At 38.0% G+C, this 24,182-nt stretch overlaps 1 pseudogene; it reads right to left on the bottom strand.

The window, feature by feature from the left end:
* Positions 1–22,085: 22,085 nt before the first annotated feature.
* Positions 22,086–22,590, bottom strand: LOC106985822 (cytochrome c oxidase subunit NDUFA4-like; annotated as a pseudogene).
* Positions 22,591–24,182: the final 1,592 nt, after the last annotated feature.

A 24,182-nucleotide genomic window follows, 5' to 3' on the forward strand; every position in this document is an offset into this window, starting at 1 on the left:
TGCTCTTTTCTTCCTTTATGGAATTCAGATCTAGTTAGATAAGACACACACACATGCACACAAATGCACATATGCATCAGAAACTTTTACAGATATGCATAATCTTTGCCTACATATATGGTAAATAATTAAAATTTGGTATAAAAGTAATTTGTTGTTATCCATTTTTCAAAACTGCATTAAAGATGGCTAAAAGGATCTTGAATCTAAAATTCTAGTTTCTAAAATTAGGACAAGAGAGAGATTTAATAAAAAATATTAGGCATTCACTTAAAATTTTTTGAAAATGTTTATCCATTTATTTTGAGAAAGAGAACACTCGAGGGGTAGAGAGAAAGGGAGAGAGAGAGAATCCCAAACAGGCCCCAAACTGCCAATTCAGAGTCCAATGCAGGGCTTGATCTCATGAACCATAAGATCATGACCTGAGCCAAAATCAAGAGTCAGAGGCTTAATCAACTGAGCTACCCAGGAACCCTTAGGCATTCACTTTAGGGGAAAAGTTTTAGAATAAAAATTTCTGACTCTAGGGACACCTGGGTGGCTCAGTTGGTAAGTGTCTGACTTCGGCTCAGGTCATGATCTCGTGATTCGTGAATTCAAGCCCCACACTGGGCTCTGTGCAGACAGCTCAGAATCTGGAGCCTGCTTTAGATTCTGTGTCTCCCTCTCTCTCTGCCCCTCCTCCACTCAGGCTTTGTCTCAGTCTCTCTTTTTCAAAAATAAACAAACATTAAAAAATTTTTTTTTAATTCAACTAAATTTCTCAGAGGAGAAGATATTCGTGGCCAAGAGTGGATGGATAGTCACCAAACCTGTTTCTTATTTTTTCTGGGCTCACAGTGAGACTGCAGTTCTCAACTTTCCTTGCAGCGAAGCACTGCCCTATGTTTGGCAATAGAATGTAAGCAGACATGATGTGCATCACTTCCAGATCTGGTCCACATAAACCTCCAACACGTGATCTTCTATACTCTTTTCCCTTTTGTAGCTCCATACAGATGCGGTATCACCTTTGGAAGGTGTATGTTGCAGGTGTCTTGGAAACCATGTGCTGATGATGGCAGAGTTAGAAGATGGAAAAAGCCCGGATACCTGATCCACCATTTAGAAGAGATGTCGTGTCTAATCAGGAAAGCCTCCTACCCGTACTAGATCATTTGGTGAGCCAAATACATAAATTTTTATTTTTGAAGCTATTAACATTTTGGGGTCAGTTATTACAGCCACCCGTGTCACTCTATGTAATATAATCACTTATGGTAAGAAATTTGGTTTGCAACCAAATTATTTATATATAAATAAATATAAATATATACATATATACATACACAAACACACACATCCCTTTTTGCTCTTTTCCCATGATATGTAATTTATGGTCAATGATTCCAGGTTTTAAATAATTTTTAAGTATTCAGCTTCTACACAACTTTATTATCCTCTAAAAATTAAAAATCACATTCTCTGTTCAGCTGTTAGCGCTCAGATCCGTATTTAGTTTTATAAGCTTTTCCCTGTTTTTAGTTTTGTTTTGGGTTTTTTGACTCATGAATGTTATATCTGTTTGTAGATAAGAAATATAGGAGTGGAATGTGAATAAATTTCAGTTTAGTTCTATAATGTAAAAATTTAAATATTAAAAAATGGATTGGTTAAAAATATATATACGATGAAATAAGTTTGGGTATGTTGAGTAATACATTAAATTTAAAAGGTGAGTGGGATTGTTTGACATGGTATATTGATATTCAAGCTAAGAGCAAAGTTGATGATCAATATTCATCATCAATAGACTAATTTGATTTAATCTATTTTGTGGAATCTTGTTTAAATGTGTCACAAAGGATTGGAAAACCTCTAAAAGTGCATTGATTCCTAAGCTGGTGATCTTCACTGGGTTAGGAGTCAGGAAACCAAGAATCTGAAGATGATTATGTTACTTTTGAATCATGTGATCTCAGAACCTCAGATTGTCTCAGATAACCACTTTGCATTTATAAACCACACACTTCTAAACACACACACACACACACACACACACACATACACACACACACATTAATCCTATTCACAGTGAACTTGGGACAGGGCAAGGGATTTACACTTTCCAACTTTTAATCTTTCCCATTCTCTGCATTTTTTTTCAGTGATTTCCATACTTTAAAAATAATAAACCATCTACAAGTCCTGATATCAAAACTAGAGAAAAACATTATAGGAAAAGAAAACTATAGATCATAGCTTTTATGAATATAGATACAAAAATCTTCAAAAAAAAAGTTAGCAAAGCAAATAGAACAACATATAAAAAGAATTATACATTATGATTGAGTGGAGTTTATCCCAGGAATGCAAGGTTGGTGTAACATCTGAAAATCAGTTGATGTGATACACCATATAAATAGAATCAAGTAGAAAAACCACATGATCATGCTGATAGATGCAGAAAAAGCATTAGATAGAAGTTCACATCACTTCGTGATAAAAACACTCAATAAATTAGGTATAGAAGGGACCTTCCTCAACCTGACAAAGAGCAGCTAGGAAAAACCCACAGCTAATATCATACTGATTGATGAAAACCTGAATGTTTCTCTTTAAGATCAGGAAAAAGACAGGATATCTGCTATGGCACTTCTATCCAACATTGTACCAAATTCTTAGGCCAGGGCATTAGGAAAGAAAAGGAAGTAATGCCACCTAAATTGAAAAAGAGAAAGTAGAATTTTCTCCATTTTTAGATGACATGATCTTGTATGTAGAAAATTCTAAACAAACTGTTAGAACTAATAAATGAGCTCAACAAATGTTAGTATCTAAGATCAATATACAAAAAAAAATTGTATGATACACAGCAATGAAAAATCCAAAAATGAGATCAAAGAAATAATTCCATTTATGATAACATTTAAGAGAATAAAATAATTAGGAATAAGCTTAAAGCAGTGCAAAACATATCCACTGAAAACTACAAAACATTGTTGAAAGAAATTAAAGACCTAGATAATAAAGAAGAAAGAAGAACTAAAAAAAAAAATGGAAATACAACTCCTGTTAATGGATTCAAAGACTTTTAGCTATTGCTAAAATAGCAATAGTACTTAAAGCAATCTACAGATTCACTTAAAAATATAACAAAAGTTCAGCTGCCTTCTTTACAGAAATTGATAATCTGATCCTAGAATTTTCAGAGACATAAATTATCCAGAGCAGTCAAAATAGTCCTGAAAAATAACATAGTTGGAGGTCTCACACTTTTTAATTTCAAAAGTTTTTGCAAAGCTACAATAATCAAGACAGTGTGGTACTGGCATAAAGACCGACATGTAGATCAATTGACTCAAATCCATAAATGACTGTCATATTTATAATCAGTTGATATTTGGCTGAGTTGCTAAGATAATTCATTAGGGGGAGGAATAGGTTTGGGTTTTTTGTTTTGTTTTTTTAAACAAATGGTGCTGGGACAACTGGATATCCACATGCAAAAGAATGAAGTTGGACCCCTATCTGATATAATATACAAAGTTAACTCAACATAGGCAAAAGACCTAAATGTAAGAAATAAAATACCTAAATATGAAAAGTAAAGCTTTTGTAAAAATATAAAAGAAAATAAAAGTTTTAGAAAAATTCTTGGAAGAAAATATAAGCATAATCAATGTGACCATGATTAAGCAATGGTGTCTTGGATATAACATCAAAAGCACAAACCACACACACACACACACGTGCGTGCACGCAACAAATGGGTCTTTAGTAAAATTAAAAATTTGGGGGGAGCCTGGTGGCTCAGTCGGTTGAGTTCCTAATTTTTAATATTGGCTCGGGTCATGATCCCAGGGTCTTTGGATTGAGCCCCATGTTAGGCTCTACACTCAGCATGGAGCCTTCTTGGGATTCCCTCCCTCCTTCCCCCGCCCCCCCCTGCCTCTCTTCACTGCTCTTGTGTTCTCTCTCTCTAAAACACAAAAAATTAGAAATTTTTATGCTTCAAAGGACACCATCAAGAAAATGAAAAGATAACCAATAGACTAGGAGAAAATATTTGAAATCATATATATGATAAGGGACTTGTATTTAAATATATATAGAACTTGGGGCGCCTGGGTGGCTCAGTCAGTTGAATGTCCAACTTTGGCTCAGGTCATGATCTCATGGTTTGTGAGTTCAAGTCCTGCAGCGGGCTCTGTGCTGACAGCTCAGAGCCTGGACCCTACTTTGGATTTTGTGTCTCCCTCTCTCTCTGCTCCTCCCCTACTCACTCTCTGTCTAAAAATAAATAAACAGTAAAAAAAAAATTAATATATATAGAACTTTTACAACTCAATAATAAAAGACAAATACACCAGTTTAAAAATGGGCAAAGAATCTGAACAGATATGTTGTCATAAGAAATATACAAATAGCTAATAAGTGCATGAGAAGATTCTCAACATCACTAGCCATCAGGGAAATGCAAATGAAAACCACAATAAGATACCACTTCACACGGACTAGGATGGCTAATATAATAATAAAAAAAAAGCAGGTAACAATTTTGGTGAAGTTATGGAGTAAGCAGAACACTGTTACAATGCTGGCAGGAATATAAAATGGTGTAGCGGGTTTCGAAAACTGGCAGTTCTTTATAAGGTAACATAGTATCACCACAGGATCTAGTAATTGTATTACTGTATATATCTAAGGGAAATGAAAACTTACACCCACATAAAAACTTACACATGAATTCTTATAGCAGCATTGTTCTTAATAGCCAAAATATAGAGACAACCCAAATGGCCATCAATGGATGAACAGATAAACAAAATGTGATACAACAATACAATAGAAAAATAATTCAGCAGTTAAAAGGGAATGGTGGTGCCTGCTACAACATGGATGAAGCTCAAAAACATTTGTCAAGTGAAAGAAGGCATCACCAAAGACTGCATATTGCATGGTTCCATTTAAAATTTTTTAATGTTTATTTATTTTTGAGAGAGAGAAAGACAGAGTGTGAGTGGGGAAAGGGCAGAGAGAGAGGGAGACATGGAATCTGAAGCAGGCTCCAGGCTCTGAGCTATCAGCAGAGAGCCTGATGCGGGGCTCGAACCCATGAACCATGAGATCATTACCTGAGCTGAAGTCAGATGCTCACCTGCCTGAGCACCGCCCCCCCCCCCCCCCCCCCCCCCCCCCCGGGCCCCTACAGGTTTCCATTTAAATGAAGTATCAAATCAATAGGCAGCAAGTAGATCAGCATTTGCCTAGGGCTAGGAGAGTGAGGGGAAATTGGTAGTGACTGTTAATGGGTATGTGGTTTCTTTTTGGTTGATGAAAGTGTTCCAAAATTGATTTTAATGATGATTGTGTCACTTTTTGAACACGCTAAAAACCACTGAATTATGCACTTAAAACTGGCAAATTATATAGTATATGCATTATATCTCAAAACTGGCAAATTTATATTATATCGATAAATTTGCACAAGAAATAAAATATTTTGTGTGTGTGCCCCAGTTTTCTCTTCTCTGTCAAACAAGTGGCTGAGACATATGGTTGATTGTTGTCTTCCATTTCCACTCTTCTATAATACTATATATTAATATTATAGATTATATAATATTTAACATATTTAGTATATTTATTTAATATTATATATTAAGTTATAATATTCTATAATTCTATTCATGGTTTTGTGATTACCAACAGATGTCAATATTGTCACACATACCGTATTTTGAATGAATAATGATTTTTATTAGTTCTAAGATAATCCTCAAAGTATTTTTGGAAGTTTCTAGAATATAAATAGCAAACCAATCATCATTTATGAACTCACAGAGCAAAAGCCATTGCTTTCCTGTACCATTTGAAGGGTCACCACTAGTATATGTACTGAGTCTCAAGATAACTAGATTTCTGTAATATTGAATAAAGAAAATACTGTACATAATTTCAAATTTTTCATTAGCTAATATTGTTAAAAACTGTCTCTTAGGTCTGCCTGAGCTGCACATTTAATACATTGATTTATCAAGCACTAGAAAAGCAAATTGAATCAAAAGGTAATGTCCTTTGGGGAACAGGCAGATAAGAATGTTGCAGACCTTACAAATAGAAGGTATATAGAGCAGTGTCTGTGATTAGAATAGGCTGTGATTTGACCCAGACCTTAAATCAGACCTTCTTGAAAAAAATAGTTTTGTTTTTGTTTTTTACAAATATCTGTGATCACTAAGTGACAAAAACAGACAACACAAACCAACATTAAGTCATGAAGTTCAAAAATATAATCAGCTTCCAAGGACTAAAATGATGATTTTCATCAAGTAGCTGTTCTGGATTATGCTGAAGGTTGAAGAAAGGGGTCTTCTCTAGCTACTTGGAGCTTTAAAATGGTTCATACTATGAATGAGGTTGATAGATGAGCTTCCTATAGCACAATTTCTAAGAATGTCTCTTACTGGTGGACTTTGGGAACCAACAGCAGAAGTTGGCTGGTCACAGAACAGTAAGAGGAGTGGCTTAAGGAAGCCAAGGACACAGGCTCATGACCATTGGAAATGGTGACATCAATAGTTAGCAAGTTTCTGCAGAAAGTATCATCTTTCTTTTTTTTAAGTTTATTTATTTTTGAGAGAGAGAGAGAGTGAGTGAGAGTGTGAGCAAGGAAGGGGCAAGGGAGGGACAGAGGGAGGAAGGAAGAGAGGGAGACAGAGAGACAGAGAGAGAGAGAGACAGAGAATTACAAGCAGGATCTACACTGTCAGAGCAGAGCCTGATGCCAGGGCTTGAACTCATGAACTGTGAGATCATAACCTGAACTGGAATAAAAAGTCAGATGCTTAACTGACTGAGCCATCCGGATGCCCCAGAAAGTATCATCTTTATGTGAGTATTCTGAAAGCTGACAGTCACCAAACGCCATTCAGAAAGGCACCACAAACAGGCAATAACATGAATTGCCATGTCCTCTTTGGATGTGAGAAAGGTTCTATGTAGTTACCCAGAACTATGGCCATCATTAAAATGAATGCCACTTCTAAAAATAGAGATGGTTGGAAAGACAAAAACATAAGCAAATTAATTTAAAAGGACCTTCTTTGAAGTTAGAGGGCCAGAAAAAGGTATAAGTTAAAACCTAACAAGAAGGGAACAGACAAAAGAAGAGAACGTAGAATTTTAAAGCTAAATGGAACTTGATTATGTTAACATGCTTTGTGTTAGTCAGGATGAGATCAACTATATTAAGATAATGAACAGAAATCTCTGTGGCTTAACACAACAAAAGTTTATTTCTTAGTTTGGTTTGCTAGACACTTTCGTTTATCTGATCATTCAAAGTTCTAAGTTCTTTCCATATTGCGATACTGCCATAACCTCCAAATCCGCTATGGCAAGAGAATAGAAAGATGGAGAGGGGAACACCGGCTTCTCCCAGAAGTGACACATGACTTGTGTTCACATTTCATTGGCCAGAATTCAGGCACATGACTCCAACCCAACATCAAGGAAACCTGGAAAAGGCAGCTTTCCTGTAAACCAGTGAGGCAAATCATAAAACTCCTTCCAGACCACTATTATGTATCCCCATCTTCCCAATTTTTGCCATACTCAGTCACCACTTGAATATGCTTACTAGTTTAAGTGAATTCTAAATAAATTGCTTAGGGGCATCTGGCTAGCTCAGTCAGAAGAACATGAGACTTGACTCTTCATCTCAGTGTTGTGAGTTCAAGCCCCACACTGGGTGTAGGGATGACTTAAATAAACAAACAAACTTTAAAATCAAAATTACTTATAAATAAATCAGTTCACTTAAAAAATCTAATTACCATTGAGTGCCTGGGTGGCTCAGTTGGTTGAGCCTCCGACTTAGGCTCAGGTCATGATCTCATGGTTCATGGGTTCAAGCCCTGCGTCGGGCTCTGTGCTGACAGCTCAGAGCCTGGAGCATGCTTCAGATTCTGTGTCTCCCTCTCCCTCTGCCTCTCCCCTGCTCATGTCTCAAAAATAAACATTAAAAAAAGTCTAATTACCATTAAATCATCTACTAATTTGATTAAAATATAATTTCAGTTATTTGATATAACAATTATGTATTTTTCTAATGTGCATTAAAATACATGCATACATGGGGCGCCTGGGTGGCTCAGTTGGTTGAGCGTCCGACTTTGGCTCAGGTCATGATCTTGCGGTCTGTGGGTTTGAGCCCCGCGTTGGGCTCTCTGCTGACAGCTTAGAGCCTGGAGCCTGCTTCCTATTCTGTCTCCCTCTCTCTCTGCCCCTCCCCCCTCTCATGCTCTGTCTCTCTCTCTCTCTCTCTCTCTCTCTGCCAAAAATGAATAAACATTTAAAAAAATTTTAAAAACTACATGCATACTTATTAACAATACGTATTTTTAAATTTTTTTAAATGTTTTATTGTTTGAGAGACAGAGCATGAGCAGGGAGGGGCAGAGAGAGAGGGAGACACAGAATCCAATTTAGGCTCCAGGCTCTGAGCTATCAGAACAGACTCCAATGCAGGGCTGGAACCCACGAACACAAGATCATGACCTGAGCTGAAGTTGGACTCTCAACCAACTGAGCCACCCAGGTGTCCCAAAGTATATGTTATGGGCGATCTAAAATCATCACCCCCCCCCTCCCAAAATGAAATAAAATAAAAAGACATTAACTAACTAAATGAAATCATCTCCCACATTAACAATGGTAAGCAAAACACTTCAGAAAAAATTAATCTAACCCTCCTATTTTTAAGATGAGAAAACTGAGGCCCAGAAATTGACCCAAGTCCCCCCGAATTACATGGGAAGCTGAATGGCAAAGCCAGAATTAGAGTCTAGGTTTCCTTTCCACTATACCATATTTCCAATACTCTAAGTTTGTGGGGAAAGGATGTGGGCACTAGAAAAACAAACTGAGTCACTACAATTAGGGGAATAAAAAAGAACACAGCACAATGTACAAATACCTTAAAGTTGAAAAAAAAATAGTAGGAAGGGTTGTGAGGCTGCAAAGCAGGTGGAGTCTCAGAAAACATGATGCCCACACAAATCAGCAGATTGGGGTGTATGGCTGTCTAAAGGCTTCCAAGAGGCTGGTTTTCTGAATTACTTAGACTCACTGATGAATAACTCTAGGGACCTTGAGAATCACCATGAGACTGGAGAGGAACAAATGTGGCTGGAAGAGCCACTGGGACAGAAGCTGGACTGTGCATGGAGGCACAGGAAGTGCCTGCTGTCTGTTCTACAGATTACCCTCACGTGTGCATGGCCACAGACCCTCAGGAACACATCGCTGATACACACAGGGAAGAGCATCAATTACATCTGAATCAAAATAAAATGCCAAAAGGATTTGGGTAAGAAACTTCTGGAGGATTACTGGCAATTCCTTAATATTCTTAAAGCAGCTTTGCAATCAAATGCCTGCTCTTGAAGAATCACAATAAATGATTGGCAGATTTAATTTTACTAATTAGGATTGTAGGATTTGGCAACTGAGGACATTTTGGAGGTCATCTATAGATTTTCTTTTGAAATCTATGAAAACTTGTCTTCAGAATAAGCTTTATGGACAAACTCATTAACACAGAACTGATGGAAACAGAACCTGCCTGGTTGGAGGAGTGTCTTAGTGTGGGCGGCAATAATAAAATACCATAGACTGCATGGCTGAAATGATAGAAATTTATTTCTCACATTTCCAGAGGCTGGGAAATCCACGATTAGGGAGCAGCCTGGTCAGGGTCTTGTGAGGACTCTTTTCCTGACTTGTAGTTGGCTGACTTCTTGCTGTGTCCTGAAATGGAGAGAGAGTGGACTCTGGTCTCTTTCTTTCCTTAGAAGGATTCTTACGGCCTCATGGGTGCTCTATCCTTATGATGTCATCTAAACGTAATTATGTCCCAAAGATCCCACTTCCAAATACCTTCACAAAGTCTTCATTGAGGCTTCAACATATGAATTGGGGTGAGGGACAGATATTCAATCTTTAGCAAGGAGAAGGGGTTCTGGAGATTTGCCAGCTTGGCTCTTAACTATCCTCCTTGTCCCACATACCCCCTGAGTACAAGATAGATAATCCAATGCCCCTTCACCCATCCGGTGCCTTCCTGGTTGCAATGCACAAAGCTAGGCTTAGAGGTATTGTGAAGATTTCTGAGGTCATTGAGTTAGGCAATGTCTGTCAGAACTAGAATCCTACACTTTTGATTCATGGTGGATCTCCTGTGACATTACTATGGTAGGAGACAATGATATTGTGATTTGTAGACATAGGTCTATATTTTTGTTTATAAATAATATCTAGAAATTGTATATTGCTTGAAGCAAATTATAGAATAGAGTTCTACCCTCTCCTGTTCTGGACACCAAAAGCACACAACATGGATAAGTTCTTTTTTAAAAAAGACATATTGAGATATCACTGACATAAAATAAGCCAGCATAAAGTAAAATTGGCAAAAGCATTAAAATTTACATTTGATAAGTTTTCATCTAAGTGTGTACCCATGAAATCATTGTGAAAATCAAGACAATGAACATATGTATTACACACTAAAGTTTTTTGGGGTTCTTTTTTGTCACCTCTCTATCTTCCTCACATCTTCCCCATTTCAAGGAAACAACTTTCTTATTTCTATCACTACATATTAGTGTGTAAGATAGAAATTTATATAAATGGAATCATGGAGTATATTCTGTTTTTCTTCTGTGGCTGCTTTCTCTCACCATAATAAAGCTGAGATTCATTTATGATGTTGTGAGTAGGCAAGTTTCATTCAATTGTATTGCTGAGAACCTTGGCTATAACCAAGGCTCTACCACAAGCTGTTTATCCATTCATCTGTTGGTGGACATTTGAGTTATTTTCAGTTTTGGATTACCACAAATAAATCTGTGCTGAACATTTGTGTATAAGTCCCTGTTTGGGGATTTCTCTGGGTTATATACCTAGAAGTAGAACAGGTGAGTCGTACTGTAAATGTATAATTGACTTTTTAAGAAACTGCCAAACTGTTTTCCAAAGTGGCGGTCCTACTTTACATTCCCACCATGAGGAAGAAGCATTCCAGTTGCTCCATATGTTTTGTATGGTTAGTCTTTTTAAAATTTTGGCCATTCTAATTGCTATGTAGAGATCATTGTGGTTTTGTTTTAATTTTCTAATGATTGATGATATTGAGTAATGCTCACTTTATCTGCCTATTTGCTACCTATATATATTCTTCGTCAAGTGTTCAAACATTTTGCCCAATTTTAAAATTGGATTGTTTTTATATTATTGAGTTTTGAGGGTTCTTTATATTTTAGGATACATGGCCTTTGTCAGATATGTACTTGACTTTCATCAAAAAAGCAGAAGTTCTTATTTTTTTTTCTTTTATGAATTGTGCTTCTGTTGTTGTACCTGAGAAATCTTCACCTAATCCAAAGTCACAAATATTTTCTGCTATGTTTTCTTTTGGAAGTTTTAGAGTTTTAGGTTTTGCAAATAGGTCTCTGATCAGTGTAATTAATTTTCATATATAGTGGGAAGTATAAACTGAAGTTTATTTTCTCTTATTTTCTGTATATGGCTATCCAACTGTTCAAATACCATTTGTCAAAAACACTGCTCTTTCTCTACTGAATTGCCTTTATACCTTTGTCAAAAATAAGTTGTCCGTACATGTGTGGACCTATTTCTGTATTCTTTCGTCTGTTGCATTGATGTATATGTTTATGTCTACATCAACATCACACAGTCCTGATTACCATAGCTTTACGATAAATCTTGAAAGATAATGTAAATTCTTAAACTTTGTTCTTCTTTTTAAAAATTATTTTGGTTATTCTAGGTCCATTACATTTCCATATGAGTTTTAGAATTCATAATGTCAAAAATGGCTGCTGGCATTTTGATTGAGATTGCACTGAAATTATAGATCAATTTGGGGAGAGTTTACATTAATAAAAATAAATCTTGATATATGAACATGGTATTTCTCTCCATTTATTTGTGCCTTTCTTCAGCAATGTTTTGTAATTTTATTTTTTAAAAAAATTGTTTTTAACGTTTATTTATTTTTGAGACAGAGAGAGCGCATGAACAGGGAGAGACAGAGCATGAACAGGGGAGGGGCAGAGAGAGAGTGAGACACAGAATCTGAAACAGGCTCCAGGCTCTGAGCTGTCAGCACAGAGCCTGATGCAGGGCTTGAACTCACAGACCGTGAGATCATGACCTGAGCCAAAGTCGGACGCTTAACCGACCGAGCCACCCAGGCGCCCCAAATGTTTTGTAATTTTCAGTGTACACATCACATATATCTTTTGTTAGATTTATCAAGTATCTGACATTGTTGTATTTTTTTATAAAGATATTTTTATATGCTGTACATTATGCTCAAGTGTTGTAGCTTTTATATTCTACTCTTTCTATTTGTTTCCAGCTTTTTGAGATTTTCTTTCTTTTCTTTCTTTGTAGTTTTTATTTAACTTCTAGTTAGTTACCATATAGTGTAATATTGGTTTCAGGAGTAGAATTTTGTTATTCATCATTTACATATAACATCCAGTGCTCATCACGGTAATACCCACCTCTCCTCTAGCAACCCTCAGTTAGTTCTCTGTAGTTAAGAGTCTCCAGGGGCGCCTGGGTGGCTCAGTTGGTTGAGCGGCCGACTTCGGCTCAGGTCATGATCTCGCGGTCCATGAGTTCGAGCCCCGCATCGGGCTCTGTGCTGACAGCTCAGAGCCTGGAGCCTGTTTCAGATTCTGTGTCTCCCTCTCTCTGACCCTCCCCCATTCATGCTCTCTCTGTCTCAAAAATAAATAAACGTTAAAAAAAAAAAGTCTCTTATGGTTTGCCTTCCTCCCCATTCCCCCGCCCCTTCCCCCATGTTCATCTGTTTTGTTTCTTAAATTCCACATGAGTGAAATCATATGGTATTTGTCTTTCTCTGCCTTATTTCGCTTAGCACAACATGCTCTCTTTCCATCTGCATCATTGCAAATAGCAAGATTTCATTGTTTTTAATGGTTGAGTGATATTCCACTCTATATATAATACATACCACATCTTTTTTTAAAATATAATTTATTGTCAAATTGGTTTCCACACAACACCCAGTGCTCATCCCAACAAGTGCCCTCCTCCATGCCCATCACCCACTTTCCCCTCTCCCCAAACCCTCAGTTTGTTCTCATTCCTCAAGAGTCTCTTATGGTTTGCTTCCCTCCCTCTCTGTAGCTTTTTCCCCCCCTTCCCCTCCCTCATGGTCTTCTGTTAAGTTTCTCAAGATCCACATATGCGTGAAAATGTATGGTATCGGTCTTTTTCTGCCTGACTTGTTTCACTTAGCATAATACCCTCTGGTTCCATCCACATTGCTGCAAATGGCCAGATTTCATTCTTTCTCATTGCCAAGTAGTATTCCACTGTATATATAAACCACATCTTCTTTATCCATTCATCAGTTGATGGACATTTAGGCTCTTTCCATAACTTGGCTATTGTTCAAAGTGCTGCTATAAACATTGGAGTACAAGTGCCCCCCTGCATCAGCACTCCTGTATCCCTTGGGTAAATTCCTGCTATTGCTAGGTCATAGAGTAGGTCTATTTTTAATTTTTTGAGGAACCTCCACACTGTTTTCCAGAGGAGCTGTACCGGTTTGCATTCCCACCATCAGTGCAAGAGGGTTCCCATTTCTCCACATCCTCGTCAGCATCTATAGTCTCCTGATTTGTTCATTTTAGCCACTCTGACCGGTGTAAGGTAGTATCTCAGTGTGGTTTTGATTTGCATACCACGTCTTTATCCATTCATCAGTCAACGGACATTTGGCTGTTTCCATAATTTGGCTATTGTTGATAATGCTGCTATAAATATCAGGGTGCATGTACCCCTTTGAATCAGTATTTTTTTATCCTTTGGGTAAATACCTAGTAGTGCAATTGCTGGGTCACAGGGTTGTTCTATTTTTAACTTTTTGAGGAAACTCCATACTATTTTCTGGAGTGGCTACACCAGTTTGCAGCCAATTATATTTTTTAAATTTAAATTTTTAATTTTTAATTGTTATTATATAGAAATATAATAGACTTCCATAGAGTTTATATGCTGTAATTTTGTTAAATTTATTTGTTAGTTTTAGCTGCAGTTTCATAGATTTTTGTAATATTTTATTAATAGACAATTGTCCATTAATAATTTTATTTCTTTCTTTTCATTCCAGATACTTGTTATTTTTCCTCACTGCACTGACTAGAAACTTCAATACAATATTTAACAGAAGTCATGGGAGTGTACATTCTTGCCTTGTTCCTATTCTTAGAGAGGAAAGCATTCAGCCTTTTACCATTTAAGAATAATGGTAGGTGCATATTTTTCAGAGCTGCCATTTTAGGGTAAAAAACTTTCTTCCATTCATAATTTTCTGACAGTTTTTATCAGGTATGGATGTTGGAGTCTGTCAAATGCTTTTGCATGTACTGGAGATATCTTTTAAAAAATTATTTTAATATGGTTAATCACATTGATTTTTTTTTAAACTTATTTATTTTTAAGAGAGAGAGAGCACAAGTGGGGAATTGGAAGAGAGAGAGAGAGGGAGAGAGAGAATCCTAAGCAGGCTCTGCACTATCAGTACAGAGCCTGATGCAGGGCTCAAACTCACAAACTATGACATCATGACCTCATCTGAAGTTAGATGCTTAACTGACTGAACCACCCAGGCGACCCTGATTTTTAAATGTTAAACCAACCTTACACTGCTGGGATGTATTATTTTTAACATATTGCTTTATGTAATTTTGTGAAATTTAGATTTTTGCATCAATATTTATACACCATATTGGTAGTATTCTTTTTTCTTTTAAACTTTTGTCTCATTTTGGTATCAGGATAATGCTAACCTCAGAGAATGAGCTGAGAAGTATTCTATATTTAAATTTCAGAAAGATTTTGTGCAGAATATTTTTTTCTTAAATATTTGGTAGAATTTCTCAGCAAAGTTATCTTGGCTTGGAGTTTTCTTTGTGGGAAGGTTCTTAACAAATTTAAGTGCTTTAATAAATATTGAGTTATCCAGGTTTTCTACTTTGAGTGAGCTTAGTAGTATGTAGCTTTAAAAAATATGTCCATTTTATCTAAGAAGTCAAATTTATTGCCATAAAGTTGTTCTAAGAATCCTAATTTCCCTTTAGTGTCTGTACAATGTATGATGATACCCCTCTCTCAATCCTGACATTAGTATTTTTTGTCTTCTCCATTTTTATCCTGTTCATTTGGTTAGAGGTTCATCAATTTTTATTGATATTCTCACAGGTAATTATTATGATACTGAAATGTCTTCTTGGATTTATTTATTTATTTATTTATTTATTTATTTATTTATTTATTTGTTTATTTATTTATTTATTACTGTAACTCTAGTTCCCATCTCTAGTGTCTCCACACTACAAAAGGATGATCTTTCCTGAAGGATAAAATCCAGACTCAAGGTCACATGTAAGAAGAACCCCTCTAACATTCTTCAATTGATTATGCTCCAGTTATAACAAACTACTGATGATTTTCTTGGTATACCAAGCATGTAATATCTTTGTATTTTGCACATGCTGTTTCCATCTTTCCCTTGCTCCTGGTCATTCTTTAAAATTTGACTTAAGAATTACTTTTCCGGGGGGCCTGGGTGGCTCAGTTGGTTAAGTGTCTGACTTCGGCTCAGGTCTGACCTCACTGTTTATGAGTTCAAGCCCCACATCAGGCTCTGTGCTGACAGCTCAGAGCCTGGAGTCTGCTTCAGATTCTGTGTCTCCTTCTCACTCTGACCCTCTCTTGCTCATACTCTGTGTCTCTCTCTCTCAAAAATAAATAAACATTAAAAAATATATATAGATTTAAAAAAAAAGAATTACTTTTCCCAGTATGCCTTCTTCAGCCACTCCTCCCCCACACCTGGTTGCAACTAACCACTCAGTGTTTCCCTAGCACTTCATGCATTTAACTTCACAGAACTTATATTTGTGCTATTGATGCTCCGTTTACTTATGTGTCCCCCTCAACTAGACTGTAAACTCCTAAGTTCAAGAAGTGCCTCACTCATTTTTGTATCCTCACTGCTCAGGTCAATGACTGTCACAGACGTAGAGAACAATAATAGGCCAATATTAGGGCAGTTTTGTTCAGCTCCATGGTTGTCAAAGTGGCTCCTTGGATCAACAACAGCAGTACCACTTGGGAACTTGTTAGAACTATAAATTCCTTATCCTATCCAGCTTTATGGAATCACTCCTAATTACTCTGGAAGGGAGACCCATCAATCTATGGTTAAGAAGCTTTGTTGGTAACAGTTGCTAGGGTTTGAGAATGATTGGTTCAGTAAGTAGGAAATGATGGGGGAATCAGCAAGACCCAGTTTGAATCCTGCCTGCATCAAACTCTTTGACCTGGAATAACTTACTTAATCTTTTTAAAGCCTCAGTTCCCTCATACATAAAAAGGGGACAGCATGAGCTATTTTATAGGATTAAGATTTAAATGAGATCTAGAGCTTCTAGTGTAATAAATGACCCATGATACATACTCAATAAAAATGAAAGTAGTTAATAAAATAATATTCAATAATTTCTACCTGATGGAAACAGAAGACTTCTGCTATGCTTGTCTCTATATAGTATTTTCATCTAATTGGAGAATAGAAAGAAATCATTCTTAAAATCAGAATAGCTTAAGAATCAGTAGAATCGATGAGGGAGAGCAAAGGGAAAAGGCTGAGGGAGATTTATTTTAGGAGGAGAAAAATCTGATGAAATTATTTGAAATGTGCTTCCCATATTTTGCAATAAAATTGAAAATTACAGTTTTTTCTTGGTAAGAATAGTCATATTCAAAGTCTGAGTAGTACTTAGTTTGGAAATTATCACCTTATTTCAGTTAGAACACTCTTATTGAACACCAACCACAGCATGGGCATGGTGCCAGATACTGAGATACAGAGAAGGACAGAGTATTCCCCACCTAAACTAAGCTGGGTCTAGTGGCGATGTCCAAAACAGATTAAGCAGTCAATTTCTTTTGGATTTTAAATACTTTATAATGGGAGGAATGTAAAGAGGAAAAATCGGTTTGGGCAGCTAAGATAGCCCTCAGTTTTTGGTTTATCTGTGAACAAAGAGAATGGAATTTCCTTCAGCATCATCATTATTTAAGTGGGTATTTCTCCTGGAATTTGTGGCCCTGATTTTGTTGGTATTTTCACCAACCTAGGTCCATTATATGCTTCCAGACACATACGAACAAGATGGTAAAAAACAAAACAAAGTTGGCATAGCAACTTTTAAATTTGTCCAATGCTCCAAACGTGTTGGTTACCTCTATATTCAAGGCACTATGCTAGAGAGAGCCAAAGATGAATAATATGTCATCTGTCCTGAAAAAGTTCAAGGTCTACTGAGATAGATGTGTGTTCACTCACAGCCACGCATTTTTCTAGCTCTTTATACTTGACAAACCACCTTCCCATAAATGATCTTAACTGATTTTCAGAACAGCTGTATGAAGTAAATAGAGCAAGCATTATTGGTCCATTCTACAGATAGGACATCAGAGTAAAAACGATATCTCTTTTTTGTCTGGACATTTCCACCATGTTAACTCCATCTTCTGTCTTACTGCCCTTGGGCCTCCATCATCAAGTTGTATTGATGCTACCACCTAAGTGTCTCTGAAATTTCTGCTTCCCTGACTATTTCCACCACTGCTGCCTTAGTTGAAATAAGCTCATCTTTTCTTGCCTGGGCTATTTCAATAACCTCCTAATTGGTCTCCCTGCCTACGAGTTCTGCCCACTCCAATCTGCCACCAGAATTATCTTTCAAAAACAGAAATGATTATGCCACTCAGCTGAAAAATCCTTGCAGGCTTCCCTATCCATCAAAATAAGTTTCAAATTCTGCAGCAAGGCATAAAGGCACTTCACCAAGTTACCCCAGCCAACCTTCCAAATCTCGCCCCTTGAGGTCCATCGACCCTGACCTCTAGTCTGCTACACACAGATCAAATGCTCCAACCACACTGAGCTTATACTCTGTCAAGCCTCTGTATCTCTGTCTGATGAGCTACTTATCCTTTAAGACCCAGCTTACATGTTACCAACTCTGAAAGACCTTCATAATCATGACAGTCTTATTTGGTGCTCCTTGCCTTGTGAGTCTGGATCTCTCTGCATTTTCTGGCTTATCATTGGTCACAACGTAGCATGACTGCTTTCTCCCTGGGTACTACACTGTAAATCCCCTGGAGATAATGGTCTCATTTTAATCACCTTTGAGAGAATCCTGAAGACCAGTACTAATGGGGAGAACCCTTGCTAGAGTCGCCACATTTATCAACAGAATGCCCAGTTAAATGTGAATTTCAGATAAATAATGAATGATTGTTTAGTATCAGTATGTCCCAAATATTGAATGAGCTATGCTTATACTAACATGTTAAAAAATCTGAAATTCACATGTGGGTGGCTGTCCTGTAGTTTTCTTTGCTACATCTGGGACTCCTAATCCCCGTGGACCTAAAACCCAGCTTCTATACCTCCTGGAAGTTTAGCACGGCTACAGTCATAACGTCTAGTATAAACCAAAGCTGTCATTTCTGCCCCACCCTCATAGAGCTTCCTGTTCAGTAAAGAAGTCACAAAAACTATTTCTAGAATTAACTGGTAAACATTCAAAAGCTACGTGCTCTTGACAAACATTGACATGGATAGCTACATGGTAAGGGCACATCTTAGTCTTTGTCCTATGGGAGAAAATAAATCCAGTTTTTTTCAGTTGCCTGATTCTAAGAATATATTAAAGTGAGTCTGGAATACTTAGTTGAAAGGGCTTGGTTGCACTTTTGATCCAACAACCATGATATTGAGATTAGTGTAACCTTGGTCAAATTGTTTAACTCTTCTGCACTTCCTTTTAAGAAGTGTGCATGAGGAGGGAGGTTGTGGGGCAAAGAAAGTAATCAAAGTCCCTTGTGTAACGAAATGACTGTCAAGCTAAAAGTGTAACTTCATAATACACATTCAGATAAGGGCAGAGGCAAACGTCAGGTCAGGAGCATTACTAAGTTTTCAGTTCTTGTTGCAGAATGCACAAACCTGGAATTGGAGCCAGAAGATTGCAAAAATGATTCCAGATCTGCATGGTAACAATTTCAACTGACTTCCACTCCTGCTGAAATTTAGCAGCAGAGGAAGTTCTTTTTCTGGCTGTCTGCCTTCTCCCCGCCTCCCCCATCCCTCAGTACCTCAGGCTGCTCACTCCCCACATCTGTTTCCAAGCCTTAGAGAGTTGGGTCACAGCATGGCGCAATAAGCAGAATTAGCAGGCAGCATGAATCAGTGGTAAACCTTTGATTTTAATTCCTTGCCTCTCCTCTAGAGGAAGTGTGGTCTAGTGGTTAACCCACTAAAAAAAGCAGCTAGGAGGCAAAATTCCTGGTCTTTTCCATCTCTGTCTTCTGTTCTTATTGGGGCACCTTGCCCATCAAACATCCTTCCCCCACCCTCCCCCTCCCTAGCCCCCTCCCCCGACTATTGCCCTTGTATAAGCATTTTCCCCTGAACTGACCTCATGCTCAGACTCACTTGGGAAACTCATTAAATGATTCCTGAGACCCATCCCAGAACCTCCCAAGGAAAGTCCTAGGAACTTCTGTTTTTAACAAGTGCTACAGGTAAGTCTTCACAATCAGACTCAGCTCAACTGGATGCTGGTTAGTCATGACACAAATGAGCCATGACACTAAAGAGAGCACTAAAGGAAACCAGAGCAGGAAAGCTGAGGTGAAAAGAATATCTCTGCCCTAGGGTTTGCTTGCACAAGCTCATGTGTGATAAAAAGGTAAAGGACGAGGAATGAAAAGATGCAGGTTCTAGTTCTGGCTCTATGTATCTAGAGTTGCGTGAGCATGGGCTGGTCAGATAACCTCTCCTGATGGCATTTTTGTTTTAAAAATAAAAGTGATTAGATCACCTCTTTCGGTTCTGTGATTCAATGAATTATTTCTGTGATTTCACAGAAATGCCAAGATGGACTCAGAAAATCTCTTTTCCTGAAAATGACAGTGGGTACAGTCACAGAGGTGTGGGCTGGCTTGTTTGGGGTTGTGGGCAGACAATGGAAATAAGTGGCAGCCGGGAGGTTTGGGGCCAAGGCCACAAGGAGTTTTCTCCCTGACTCCCTGCCTTGAAGCTCTGCAGCTGGCCTATTTATGCAAAGGCTTTGGCTCCTCTTTCCTTTCAAAAGCATTTCTGACTCGTAGATTCCCCCAGGAGCAGAGATTCATCGTTTGGTGGAGAACTTGCGCATGCTTTCCTGACAGGAAGAAAGGACGGAGGAATAAGCAGGCTTGGATGGATTAGTGAGTGGGCTAGAGTAGCCAAAGAAGTGAGTCTCCTGGTGCATGATTAACATAGACCCTTCACATCATTAGCTCTGAATATGCCCAGCAAAAACCCTTTGCCTCACTTCTAAAATGCCTAGAAGTGTGCACTCATTAGTGGACTGGACACCTGCCTACTTATCTGCCTCTGGAGCATCCGGGCATTCTTCCACCCAGAACAAGTGGGGGGTGAGTTAGGAGGAGGGGGGGGAACCTTGGAAGTCACAAGTGAGTCATGATGGTAGGAAAAGGATGTCTTACTGAGCCAACGCAGAAGGAGCTTCCTAGAAACATCGTGACAGGCCCCATAAAGCCCACGGTTTGCTTCTAATTACAGCATGCCCACATTTGAGCATTTTCACAGTCTTCCCATGGCAACAACGGGGTTTCTGAGCAAGAGGACTTTGACTCAAATGTGCTCTCTGCTTCTAATAGTGGGATCTGGTTGGACTTTCAGAAAAGTTATTTTTGCAATTTTACAAAGGAATTATTATTGGCTTGCCTATGCCTATTAACACATCCATAAACTGGAGTTCAGCACATTGTACTATACAACAAGGGCAAACTGAGCTACATAAAATTTAAAAAGATATTTTTAAAGGGCAAGATGAACAACACGAAAGCAGAAAAAATAGAGTCCTCAAATAAGTGGAATCTGTTTCTCTCCTCAACTTGAGGCAAATGGCAAATTAACAACGACAAAACTAATTTAAAAAGCAACTTTAAAAGGATGGTATAAATGACTCGGTTATAGTATTATTGTCTATACTTCTTGATTCTATTAGACAATGACCACTCTTCCTGGGGACAGTCATCAAGTACGACATGGGCTTTTGAAAAAAATCAAGCTATGTTCCAGGGTGAATTTAATATCACGGTATTTTCTTCTCTTCAAAAACCTTTGAAAATTGCTAATTCTGGAAAACTTGTTAAGGCCAGCTTTTAATTACATCCCAGCTCTTGATCATTTTAGGTAAAGAAACATTTTATTTTTATCCACCCATTCTTTTCCACTGTTCATTATTTAGATACCAGACAGGCTAGTCAGGACCTGGGAGGCTGAAGGTAAAACTTTTTCGTTCTCCAGTAAAACAGATTCCAGGCTTGATTAAGTAGATCTGGGGGAGGTCGTCAGGGAAGAGGGATTTCCCAGGCTACCCTGGAGATGGAGCTGAGAAACAGCGCTTGCACCTGCTTGGAAGCAGCGTGGGGCTGACTGGGAATTTTTTGTAACATTTGTAAAAGCTGGCATATGTGGCATTTAGAAAAGGAAGAGAAGTACTGCCTATCCATTTTTGCAAGATTATCAGATGAGGCTTCACTCTGTAAATCTCAGCAGTTACGAAAGTTGGCGTGGTTTTTAAACCCCACCACAGGAAGTAGGGATGATCAGAAAACATGTTGGCAGTGTTTTGAAATTTTCCAGAAGTATGAGAGATTCTCTTTTGTATAAAAAATAATGACCTCAGGTTTAGTAACTTCTTAGGAAACAATGAAGATAGAAGATAAGCACTTTCCTCAATACCTCTTACTGTCTTCAGATAAATGCATGAAATTTTATAGGATGAATTCAGGAAGTTATTATAGCTATTTTATGATAAATTAAGTAATAATATGTGCAAATTTTCTTCTCAATTTTTAGCATATTTGCTTTTTTTTTTTTTCAAGTTTCAGATATTTATTCGCGTAAACCCCAACACAATACATCAACATGACTTCGTGCATTCAGAGGGGAACTATTTCCTGGACAAGTGGAAAATTGCGTGGATGGCTTCTGGAGAACCTTCATTCTAAGCAGCTTTATAGTGAAACATTTCATTTAGAAGTCTGGACCTTCTTTCTTCAGTTTGCTATAATTTACATTCACTAAGTAGAACTTGTATTGATCATTGGGACCCAGTTTGTTCCACGGTTCTGGGTTATTCTTCCTATCACAACTGACATCTGGATTGAACAACGCCAGGAGCAAGACGTATAGGCTGCTCCAGTACCTCCCGCTCCAATAAATATGAAGAGGGGGATCAAGCTCGGATGCTTCTTGGCCTGACTGAAGATCTGGCGTAACATGACTGCAGCAGAGGCCTCGGCTCCGGGAGAAGAAAAGATCAAAACTGCAAGGCCCGGCACTAAGTAGTCCCTGCACCTAGCGTGAACAGACGTCCAAAGTCACCCGTATTTGCTTACTTTTATAATAAAATACCTTTTACCAAAATTGGGACAGAATATCAAATAAAGAGAGCAGTAATGCTTTGAGGAAGGACCTAAATATGTTGTGGATGTTGTAATTTTGATTAAAGTAATCAATGGTTTGGGGGACAGCAAAATATAACAGTAGTTAATTTTTATTTAATTTATATGTCATACTATGTGCCAGGCACTGTTTTAAGGGCTTAAAAAAATTGCCAGTTGTAGTTAATTCTCACAACTACCTCCATCCCCATTTTACAGATGGTAAAATTGAGGCACAGAGAGGTTCTGTAACTCTCCTTAGGTCACCAGATAGTAAGTGGAGGAGCTGGAATACGAATCTGGCAGCCTGTCTCTTGAGTGTCTTGAGTTCGCAATTGCTGTGATATTGCCCCTTTGAAAATTGACCAAGGGCCCTTATAGAAAATAGAGCAACTTAGAATGTGTTCAAAAGCCTCAAACTTTTGAAAGTAAGCCCCTAACTCAGCCAAGCACTTTCTATAAAACAGTCAGTCTGAGAAATATTCTCCTTGAGTCGGTATGAGGAGCTCTTTGGTGTGACTGTAGAGTACTTGTCCGTGACACATCACTTGAATGAGTTGTAAGACAATAAAGGCCATTAGATGAAATGTTCACCTTAATCAACTAAAATATTGTGCCTATGAAGTGTCACAAAGCTGCATTTCCTATCTGTAAGGAACTTGTGCTTTGATAAGACAAAGGCAATTATTGACATTTGGTAAGCCTTTATTGCAAAGCTGCTATCTAGAGGGCATATAAAGATAAACAAGCCCTGCGACTTACTTCAAGGTGGGGCAGCCTGGGTGGGGAGATGGCGGATCACCATGGGGTGTGTTTGATGCCATAGTAGGTGAAAGAGAAGGATGCCGTGAGAGCAGAACAGGGCTCCTAACCCCGGAAGAGAATTCCAGGATGGCTTCTCTTAGGACATGAGGCGTGACTGAAATCCTTTTCATTTTTGTTTCCCATTTCCACATTACTTTTCACCCTCTCACACACATTTGAATTTATACCTTTAAGGGTACCATCTGAAGGATAGAAGGATGTGCAAGCTCCCAGTTATAGAACGCATAAGTCACAGGGATGAAAGGCACAACATGGGAATATAGTCAATGGTATTGTAATAGCGCTGTATGGTGACAGATGGTGGCTACATACACTTGTGGTGAGCATAGCATAATGAATCGAGTTGTTCATTATGTACACCTGAAGCTAATGTAACATTGCATGTCAACTGTATTTCAGTTAAAAAAAAAAAAAGTTAAGACTTGTTCTCATTCCCCAATCATGTATCTTCCTTTCCATTAATCTCCCAGGCTAGATGCCGGGATTGATCTCAATAGAATATGGCCAAGAAGCCTTGGGCAGCTTCTGGGACAGGGGACAGTACCGGGACATCTGATTGATTGTCCAGAATGGATTCTTTTTTTAATCTGATGCTCCCTATGTGTTTTAAGATGGGGCTGCCTTAGCCTTCCATGCAGGCAGGCCTCCTTATTACTGATCACTTACCTGAACTGTACCCTGGTGGTGAGCTTCCCTATACTTTT

The sequence above is a fragment of the Acinonyx jubatus genome, chromosome B3, assembly GCF_027475565.1.
Source record: "Acinonyx jubatus isolate Ajub_Pintada_27869175 chromosome B3, VMU_Ajub_asm_v1.0, whole genome shotgun sequence".
NCBI lineage: Eukaryota > Metazoa > Chordata > Mammalia > Carnivora > Felidae > Acinonyx > Acinonyx jubatus.